The sequence below is a fragment of the Onychomys torridus genome, chromosome 14 (genome assembly GCF_903995425.1).
Source record: "Onychomys torridus chromosome 14, mOncTor1.1, whole genome shotgun sequence".
Classification (NCBI taxonomy): domain Eukaryota; kingdom Metazoa; phylum Chordata; class Mammalia; order Rodentia; family Cricetidae; genus Onychomys; species Onychomys torridus.
Genome location: NC_050456.1, coordinates 55,335,813 through 55,345,378, shown reverse-complemented (window position 1 = coordinate 55,345,378; position 9,566 = coordinate 55,335,813). Strand labels below are relative to the sequence as shown.

The 9,566-nt window shown below is 49.6% G+C and overlaps 1 pseudogene; it reads left to right on the top strand.

Annotated features, from left to right (window-relative positions):
* The first annotated feature begins 8,913 nt into the window (after window positions 1–8,913).
* On the top strand, window positions 8,914–9,355 carry LOC118595272 (annotated as a pseudogene).
* The last annotated feature ends 211 nt before the right edge of the window (window positions 9,356–9,566 follow it).

Sequence of the window (9,566 nt, the reverse complement as noted above, 5' to 3'; positions counted from 1 at the left end):
CAGAAAGGGCCAAAGACGTACACACCGTGAGTCTTAAAGGGTTCCTTCTCAGCCATGCTCAGGGGGAGGTCAGCCCCAGAGGCAGGTCTTAGGCAGGTGTTGCAGTTACAGGCTGTCACACTAGGGGCAGTGTTTTAAGGTCAAATCTGGAACAGCTACCCACTACATCTCCCCCTTTTGTGTAAATAAGAAAATTCTAACCTAATACAAAACTATTTATAATAGGGATGATTATAAAATATTGTCGTGGAGGAATAAGGGATAATGCCAGATGAAACCTACAGTAACATGAGCAACAGCAAACGAGAAACACATACTACAATCCAGAAGAGTGTGGAACACAGGTAAACAGCATGTTACAGAGCTCCTTCCAAAAGATGTCCTACCTTGAAGGACCTGAATCTAACACATAACAATCAAAGACCTGAGAAGGAATACAATAATACCTGAGAAATGGGAGGACACAGCAACTTTCAGGAATCTTCTGAGAGTAGAGACAGCTGGCAGCCTAGACAGGCACCTAGCATTTCTCAGTATCATTGGTACATTCAAATTGGCTACAGGCCTAGAGTATCTATCAGACCATTTTCAGAAGCAGGTTTTTTGAAAGACTATCCTACCCTGTCATGGCAGAGTTAAACAGTCACTTTTCCTTGTGTCCTGCTTGTACCAAAGGGACAGTATAAATACTATCAACAGTTGAGGCTAGGGCAGTTTCTTGCCCAATAGGCCATTTTCTGTGCTAAGAAGACAAACTTCCAAATGGAAATGTCTCAGAAGCCCAATGTTCTCTGATGATCTGATCAGTGCTATCAAGGGAAAATGCTGTGGGATAATGCTTTTGTACAATGGTTTAATAAAACACTGATTGGCCAGTAGCTAGGCAGGAAGTATAGGTGGGATAAGCAGACAAATAGAATTCTGGGAAGAGTAAGGTTGAACCTGTCAACTAGGGAGCAGCATGTCATGGCACACAGGTAAAGCCACAAAAGATGTGACAACATATAGATTAATAGAAATGGGCTTAATTTAAATGTAAGAGGTAGTCAGTGGTAGGCCTGATCAATTTTAATTAATATAAGCCTTTGTGTGGTTACTTGGATCTGAGCAGCTGCAGAGTTGGTGAGACACTGGAAAAATACAGCTACAAAAATCCTTGAAAAATTACACTGGGAGATGAGCTCATAACACACAGCATCTATTCCCACCTTGGGTCCATCCAATGTGGCCCATTCAGCATGACACAACCTGTCATCATCAGAAAGTCTTCTCTTTAAAACAGATTTCTCTTAAGCCAGGCATGATGGTGCCTGCCTTTGATCCAGCACTTGGGGGAAAGAGGCAGGTGGATTGTGGGTTCGAGGCCAGCCTGGTCTACAGAGTGAATTCTGTGACAGCCCGGGCTTACATAGTGAGATCTTGTCTCAGACAAACAAAAGAGAGTTATCTCTCTGTGTGTATATGCACATATGTTTGTGGGTGCTGGCAGAGGCCGGGAAGAGGGGTTGGCCTCCCTGGAGCTGCAAGTACAGGCAGTTGTGAGATGCCCAGCTCTGGGAACTGTGCTCCTGTCCTCTGGAATGACTTTCATCTCCCAATCTGCCTACTGCCACCCTAAGTGCTGGGATTGCTACTGTGTACTACCGCACACCACAATTTATGTGGCGCTGGGGATCAAACCTGGGGCCTCAGGCATGCTAGGTCTGTTTGTTCTTTAAAAAAATGTTTTATGTGCACGAAAGTTTTGCCTGCACATATGTATATGCACTATACGTCTGCCTGTTGCCTTCAGAGGCCAGAAGAGGGGTCCGTGGAACTGGAGTTATAGACAGTTGTAAGCCACTGTTGTGTGGGTGCTGGAAGCCCCGGGAAAGGCGTTTTGAGGCTATCATCCCAAGTTAGAAATGAACAAGTAAGTGGAGGACCAACTGTGGGGCCAGGAAGCAGGAATGGGGAAGCCCTTAAGAGCCATTCAAGAGCCGGGCGGTGGTGGCGGCACATGCCTTTAATCCCAGCAGTCCGGGAGGCAGGCGGATCTCTGTGAGTGGGCTAGTGTGGCAACCTCCCCTGTGTGTCAGGGGAAGGGACAGCATCCCACATGTGTTTGTGGCCTGCCTACAACAGGCTGCTCCACAGACAATAAGACAGTGTTGGCACCATGTTTCTCTAAAGAGAAACTTTGGAACCCAAGGTCTTCTACCCCGTCTTGCTGCTCCAGGCTCAGAAGGCAGACTGGCTTTGCCTTAGGCAGGATGGGATAGTGCCCCAGACTGCTCTTCCTCAGCTCAGCACTCCTTGTCGCTGGGATTGGGGGACCCTCCTTATAGCAGGGGGCACGTAGGGGGCTCCCAGAGAAGCCCCTTCTGAGGTCCCAGGATTTGATGTTCATACATTGTCAGCTTTTGGCGTTTTTCACGGGCTACAACCTTCACCCCCAACTCTAAATAAACACCTACTCTATCCCCTGACACGGTGTGCGTTTTTAAAAGAGCCCCCCACCCCAGTAGTCCAGGCTTGACCTTCACGGGACCTGAACTATCCACGTGGAGAAGCTGCTCCCAGGCAGGTTGAGGTTCTGACCTTGGCTGTCAATATGCTGCGTGTCGTGTTGATGCCTATGACATAGCTGCTTTCTTTTCCCTCTCTCCCTCCCTCCCTCCCTCCCTCCCTCTCTCTCTCGCTCTTTCTTATTCTTTTTTTTTTTTTTTTTTTTTTTTGATAGCCAATAGGAATCTGATTTTCCTGAGCCAGTGGAGGTTCTGATTTCTTTTCCTTCTGCCCATTACCAGCTTTCAGAGAACTGGGAAAACCTTAGCCCAAATGGAAGACTTGTAAGGCCAGAGCACCCCCTGCTGGGCATTGTAGAAACCAGCGAGGCGGCATCTCCCATCAGGACTCTCAGGGATGGAGCCGGTGCCTAGGGGCTTCAGTCTCTGACAGGCGCCTGTTTGAGTCGGAAACACACAACAAATTCAGACATGAGCACGCTTTTGTGCGCACTCCTGCTTCTCACTTAACTTGGGCTAACTCTGACGGATCTAGTGCCGTTCTCATTGACCCTGCTCACCCAGAACCGCTAGGGCACCAAGACTCCATTGGTCTAAGGGCTCAGTCCTCCGTGGGACTGAGATGCTAGCTAGCTTCAAGTGGCATTCCTAGGATGTCTGCGTTTCTGACTGGCCGAGTAAAATTCTGAGAGTCCTGTTTCCCCCTCACGGGATGTACCTCACACATCGCTAAGGCTACAAGCTGGGGGGCAGGTGGGTGGTTGGGTAAATGTGCATGCCACTTAAGCCTGGAAACCCGAACTTGGATCCTGGAAGCCCATGTAAGGGCCAGATAGGGTAGTCTGCGTCTGTCATTATACCCATCCCACGGTAAGATGGGAGGAAACAGGAAGCTTGTTGACCAGAAGTATTCAGCCAAACCAGCAAACAGGAAGTATGGTGAGGACCCACACCTGAGGTTGTCCTCTGACCTCTACATGCACACTGTGACATGCTCATACTCTGAAACATAAACATGTGTATGTGTGTATACACACACACACACACACACACACACACACACACACACCCCAGAATCATAAAGGATAACACTCCAGGACAGTCAAGCGAAGGTGGACCTAGAGCAAGGTCTGAGGGCTGGTGCTTGGGAACCCTCTTTGTGGAGTCTGGACGCACCACCTCTCCGCCATGATGTGTTCACCACCAGGAAGTCCGAGAGCCAGGGTTTTTATGGAGTTTCATGAGATGGGCATGATTGACAGAAGGAGGCCCGAGGATTAAACTCTCCCTCTAAGCCATGCCCCTGGGAGGGGAATGGGCTGGACGGGAAGGTCTGGCTGCAGTCTTGGTCTTTCTGGTGATCAGCTCCCACCCCAAAGCCATCTGAAGGTTGTATGAATCCTCCATTAGGATGACAAAGACATCTCTTCGAGGGGAATTCCTAGGGGTTTGACACTCTTGCCTAAGAACTATGGAAAACAAACCAACTTATTATTTTCAAGCTGGGGTCGAGGCCTGGCTCCAATATGGCAAATACTTTTTCCTTTCTTTTCCTTTTTCTTTCTTTCTTTATTTTTTAAAAAAAAACTGTATCTGCACACATCTGTACAAATAGGAGTGTTGTGTCCCAGGCATCTTGAACTCATAGCAGCCAGCCAGTTATCCTGACATCTTCAAGTACTCTCAAAAGCCGCAGCAAGACAAAGAGACAAAAAGAAAAAGAAAAAAAAAATCTCCCTTCCAGGCATGATGGCTCATGTCCACCAGCCTAGCTCTCAGGAGGTTAAGAGGGAGGGTTGCGAGCGATTCAGGGTAGTCTGAGCTACAGTGTGTGACCAGAGGTGGGGGAGGGAGAGAGGGAGGGAGAGGGAGAGAGAGAGAGAGAGAAAGAGAGAGAGAGAGAGAGAGAGGTCCCTCTGAGGATCATGCTGCTATTCTCCCCTATGGGGCACACTGGACGGGGAGGTTCCTTTCATTTTGGTTCAAGGCTGCTGGTCAGAAGCCAGGGTCTTAGGACACAGGCTAGCTTTGCCAGCCATTGTTTCCTTTTGTTTAAAACAAAACAAATCCCGAGCCCCCACTTGGCAGGGCAGGCTTGGTTTCCTGAGGACACCGGAGCTGCCACCAGGACTGCCTTTGGAGGCCGTGGTTTGTGTGAACGCTCTCACCCACCCCTAACCAGCGTCGAGACCACACCTGCTCTGAGAAACAAGTGGCCTATGGTGCTTGCTTGCTGGGGTGGAAACTCCTGAATCCAGAGTCCCTGCCTTCCCCAAGAAGATGGGGCTTCCCTCGGTAAAGATGTGCTGGCATCCTGCTCTGTTGGTCTATAAGTCATCACTGCCCACCAGCTAGCACTGCCGTTCCCACCTCGTTTTCCTGTCATTCTTTTTTTTTTTTTTAAAGTTTCAATCCCTTAAAAAAAAAAAAAAAAGATTTTATTTATTATGTATACAGAAGAGGGCGCCAGATCTCATTACAGATGGTTGTGAGCCACCATGTGGTTGCTGGGAATTGAACTCAGGACATCTCAAGAGTAGTCAGTGTTCTTAACCTCTGAGCCATCTCTCCAGCCCCTCCCTGTCCTTCTTAAGACCCTGGGCTGTTTGCATACCAGCCCAAGGTTGAAACGCCTCCACAGCACTTTTAAGATTCAGTACTTGGGGCTGGATGGTGGTGGCACATGGCCTTAATCCCAGCACTCAGGAAGCAGAGGCAGGTGAATCTCTGTGAGTTCGAGGCCAGCCTGATCTATAGAGTAAGTTCCAGGACAGCCAGGACTGTTTCACAGAGAAACCCTGTCTCAAACAAACAAACAAACAAACAAACAACAACAACAACAAAAGATTCAGTACTTGGGTGTGTTGAGATAGCCCTGCCTGTGCCCTTTGGGTCCCATAGCTCCCAGTACCCTCTCTCAGGAGTGGAATACCACCGTCATGAGGTTGAGACAGGAGTTAGCTCTCTGGAGGGAGTAAGGATGCTCTTGGTAAATTATAAGCTACCCACAAGGTCTGAAAACAAGAAACGGTTCATATGCATTATTCCATTTACTCTTCACAGGGCTCTGTAGAAGACAGGATACTATGATCATCCCCAATTACAGGTAAGGAAACTGAAGCCAGAAACGTGGACCCCACTGCTCAAGGTCACAGACGTGACAACTGGTAAAGCTAGGTAGATTTCAAACTGAGAACTGCAAAATGCCAGAATTTACACGGTTGACCACGCCTTACGGCTCTCACGCACGGAGGTCTGCGTCCAGTTTCTTGCCGCTGTAGCTCCCCCAGTGGGACAGCTGTGCCCCAGTGGAGGCCAGGGGTGGCGATCGGCAGGACTCATAAACCTTCCCGTAAGAATTTGGCCACAGCGGAGTATGGAGTGCTGAGCCATGAGTGTTGGTTGGCACGGCTGCCTTTGTCTCCTCCGGAGCCCTTCCAGCCCTCACAATGTGTTTCCCGACTTTGATGTCTGCAGAGTGAGCCCCTTTAAACTGCCCCCTGGTGGTGAAAATGCGCAAGGCCGCCTCAGAGGGCCCGGGAAGGACACGGAGCCTCAGTGTTGGGCTTTGCTACCTGGGAGGTCGTGGACAGGATGCTGAACTCCTCCTAGTTAGGAAACGAACGAGCTGCTCACTCTACAGTCCTGGGAGGACGCAGGGCTTGTTCTCAGAGCCCCGTTGGAGTATGGAAGGAGGCATAAGGCCAGGCTGCTGTTTCTCAGGGTATACAGCAGCCTCTAGGCTGTCTCTCCTTGATGGCCTCGGCTACTCCCGCTTACGTGTAGAGGTAGAGTGGCCGCAGCCCCTCCCACCTCCAGGCTCCCGCGGGCTTGCTTGTCGGGCTGGGCTGGCTGGTGCTCCTGCAGTCCTGCCCAGTGGTGCTTCCTGCTGCCTAGCGAACTGGCTAGATAGGGGACTGTCTGTGGAACTCGGTCCAGGTGCCAACTTTCCTTCCTTCCTACAGAAGTGCACAGTAGTTCTTACTAACCCCGATCGACTGTGAGAACTCGGAGCCTACGAGGGGTTTGCGCGCGCCCTGGATCCTTGGGGTTGATCAGGCTGGGTTCCAGGGGCAGACGTTCAAGATGCTCGAAGAAGTTCATGGAAGATTCCAAGTTTAGGGAACGTCTCTAAAGAAGAGCTCAGTGGACCGTTCTCGTGAGGACTTTTGGAGCTGACCTGACACCTAGTGGGTACAAATGGGAATGACGCCACCTTTGGGAGTTGAATTAGGTGGAGGGCACTTGGGATACTGGGGAAAGGTTTGGGTTTGGTCATCTGACTCTCACTTACTTAAGGTGGAGTGTCAGGGTCAAGGGGTGACCTAGAGGGCTGAAACTCGTGATAGGGGTAGACTTTAGCTCTCTAGCTTCTCCGTCATTCCTAGAAATCAGCCTGAAAGAAAATCAAATTTGTAGTGATGGTAGCTCCCTCTTTAATTTTATACAAAGATGAACAGAAAGACACGGGAAGCTTCTATTGATGTATTGCCGTTCTAACTTTCAACTTTTGTTACATGTTTGGACATCCTTTTCAGCCATACACAATCCCTAGGCCCTATTAGTTATGGATGCTCCATAATAAGTTTGTAGGTTATGAAAGATTTCAAAGATTCGTGACTTCAAAAGCCCAGCTTTCTTGGAGGAGACAGTTCCGACAGCTGCAGAACACCCCGATATGTCTGCTGATTTCCTTCTTCTCCACCATCCTCGCTGCGACCCTGAGTCTCATCTCACCACCCAGCTCCCAGAAACTCCACTCCAGCTCAGGATTGTACCGACTGTGGTACCCACCGTTAGTCATTTGCTTCTCTGATTATCGTGTGCCGAAGACAGGCGTTGTCTGCTCTGATTGCTCTATAGTGGTCGCTGGTGACGTTATACTTGACACGCTTCAGCATGCCACAGCCTGGCCAACTGTGGTGGCTTGAAAGAAAATGTCCCCCAACGGGAGTGGCACTGTTAGGAGGTGTGGTCTTGGAAGAAGTGTATCCCTGTGGAGGCGGGCTTTGAGGTCTCATATATGCTCAAGGTACCGGTAGCCCTGTGTCTCAGACCATTTGCTGTTGCCTGCAAGATGTAGGACTCTCAGCTACTTCTCCAGCACCATGTCTGCCTGCACACCTCCATGTCCCACCATGAGGATAATGGGCTGAACCTCTGAACTGTGAGCCCCAATTAAATGTTTTCCTTTATAACAGTTGCATGGTCATGGCGTCTCTTCATAGCAATAGAAACCCTAACTAAGACACCAACCCACCCGAGCCCTATGTGTGCTCACGGCTCTTCCTTTTCTTCTTTTTCTTAAATTCTCGCACCTGCCTTTCTTTTCTCTTCTCTCCCCCTCTTCCTCCCCACTTGTTGATGTAGTCGGGTGTAGATATGTGTGTGCCACATACTCTTAACGCCTGAGCCATCTTTCTGGCCTCTTTTGTTTGTTGAGACTGGTCTTGGACTCACTACGTAGTAATTTTTGTAGTGTGTGTGTGTGTGTGTGTGTGTGTGTGTGTGTGTGAGAGAGAGAGAGAGAGAGAGAGAGAGAGAGAGAGAGAGAGAGGAGAGGAGAGCATGCATGAGCGCTTCTGCGCCATAGCATTCACACGCAGGTCAAAGGGCAACCTTCAAGAATTTTCCTTCCATCATGGATTCCAGGATTGAATCCAGGTAAGCATGTACAGCAAGTCCCCTTTGTCACCTGAGTCATCTTGCTGGCCCTCTCAAGGAATTTTTAAATGCAACACAGAACGATGAGCTCTGGAACAGACAGAGGCGTTTTGTTTTTGCTGTTCCATTACTCAGGCGGGACTCCTGAGGCTCCAAGGTCAGGGGACCAGGCTGTGGTGTGATCAGGTTGGACTAGACAGAGGTCAAGTCTCTTGGTCTCTTACCCTAGGGTCCTTCCATGTGGCCCCCAAAATTCCTTCTAAGGGACCCTTGCTTCTTCAGTGTCTCTTTCTCTGACTACACAGTCTTTCCCCTTGACTGAGCTTACACTGACCATGACCACTGCTTCTGTGACTTAACCTCTTCCCCGTAGGCTCCTTTCCTTCTGTCTAGCAACCCTACGTTCCCAGTTAGTCGTTGTGGCTATAAATGAGACTCTGTCGCTGTGGCATCATTAAACCCGCAGCGTTCCCCCACCCCAATGCAGGGAACAGCCTCAGCAGCAGAGATGCCCGGAGCCAAGCCAGCTTTTATTTGCTCACACTTAGCTCTGGTCATGGCATCTATCCATCCGACCTTTGGTTGAATCTCCTCACAGCCACCACAACTTGCCAGGACTTCTCTCGTTGGAGCGTCTTTCCAGACCTGACTGGCTGTTGTGACTTCCAGGCCTTTAAGAGACTGGTTTGGGGCAGAGAGCGGTCCTCTCTTCCTCCTGTGCAGCTCAGGCACCGTAGCCATCATGAGTGATACAGTAAGGATCCGGACCAGGAAGTTCATGACTAACCGTCTGCTTCAGAGGAAACAGATGGTTATGGATGTCCTTCACCCTGGGAAGGCAACAGTACCAAAGACGGAAATTTGGGAGAAGCTGGCCAAAATGTAAAAACCGCACCAGATGTCATCTTTGTGTTTGGATTCAGGACCCACTTTGGTGGCGGCAAAACAACTGGCATGATCTATGGTTCTCTAGATTATGCTAAGAAGGATGGGCCCAAACACAGACTGGCAAGACACGGCCTCTATGAGAAGAAGACCTCCCGGGAACAGCGGAAGGAGAGCAAGGAAACAGAATGAAGGTCAGGGGCACAGCAAAGGCCAGAGTTGGTGCTGGCCGAAAGCCAAAGGTGGTGATTTGCTCTGCGGTGATGGGCAGACAATTTTGGAGAGAACAAATAAACTAAAAGGTTATGTTTCTGGAAGAAAAAAAAAGAAACTGGTTTGAAAGGTAAGGGAATAAGGGAATGCTGGGCTGGGGAGGTGATAAGGTACCTGCCATGCAGGCGTGAGGACCTGAGTTCAGATCCCTGATACATAAAAGCCCGTGTGATGGTGCTTAGAGCTGGGGTAGGAAGCTCACTGGCCAGTCCATGTAGCCAACCGGTGAGCTCCATC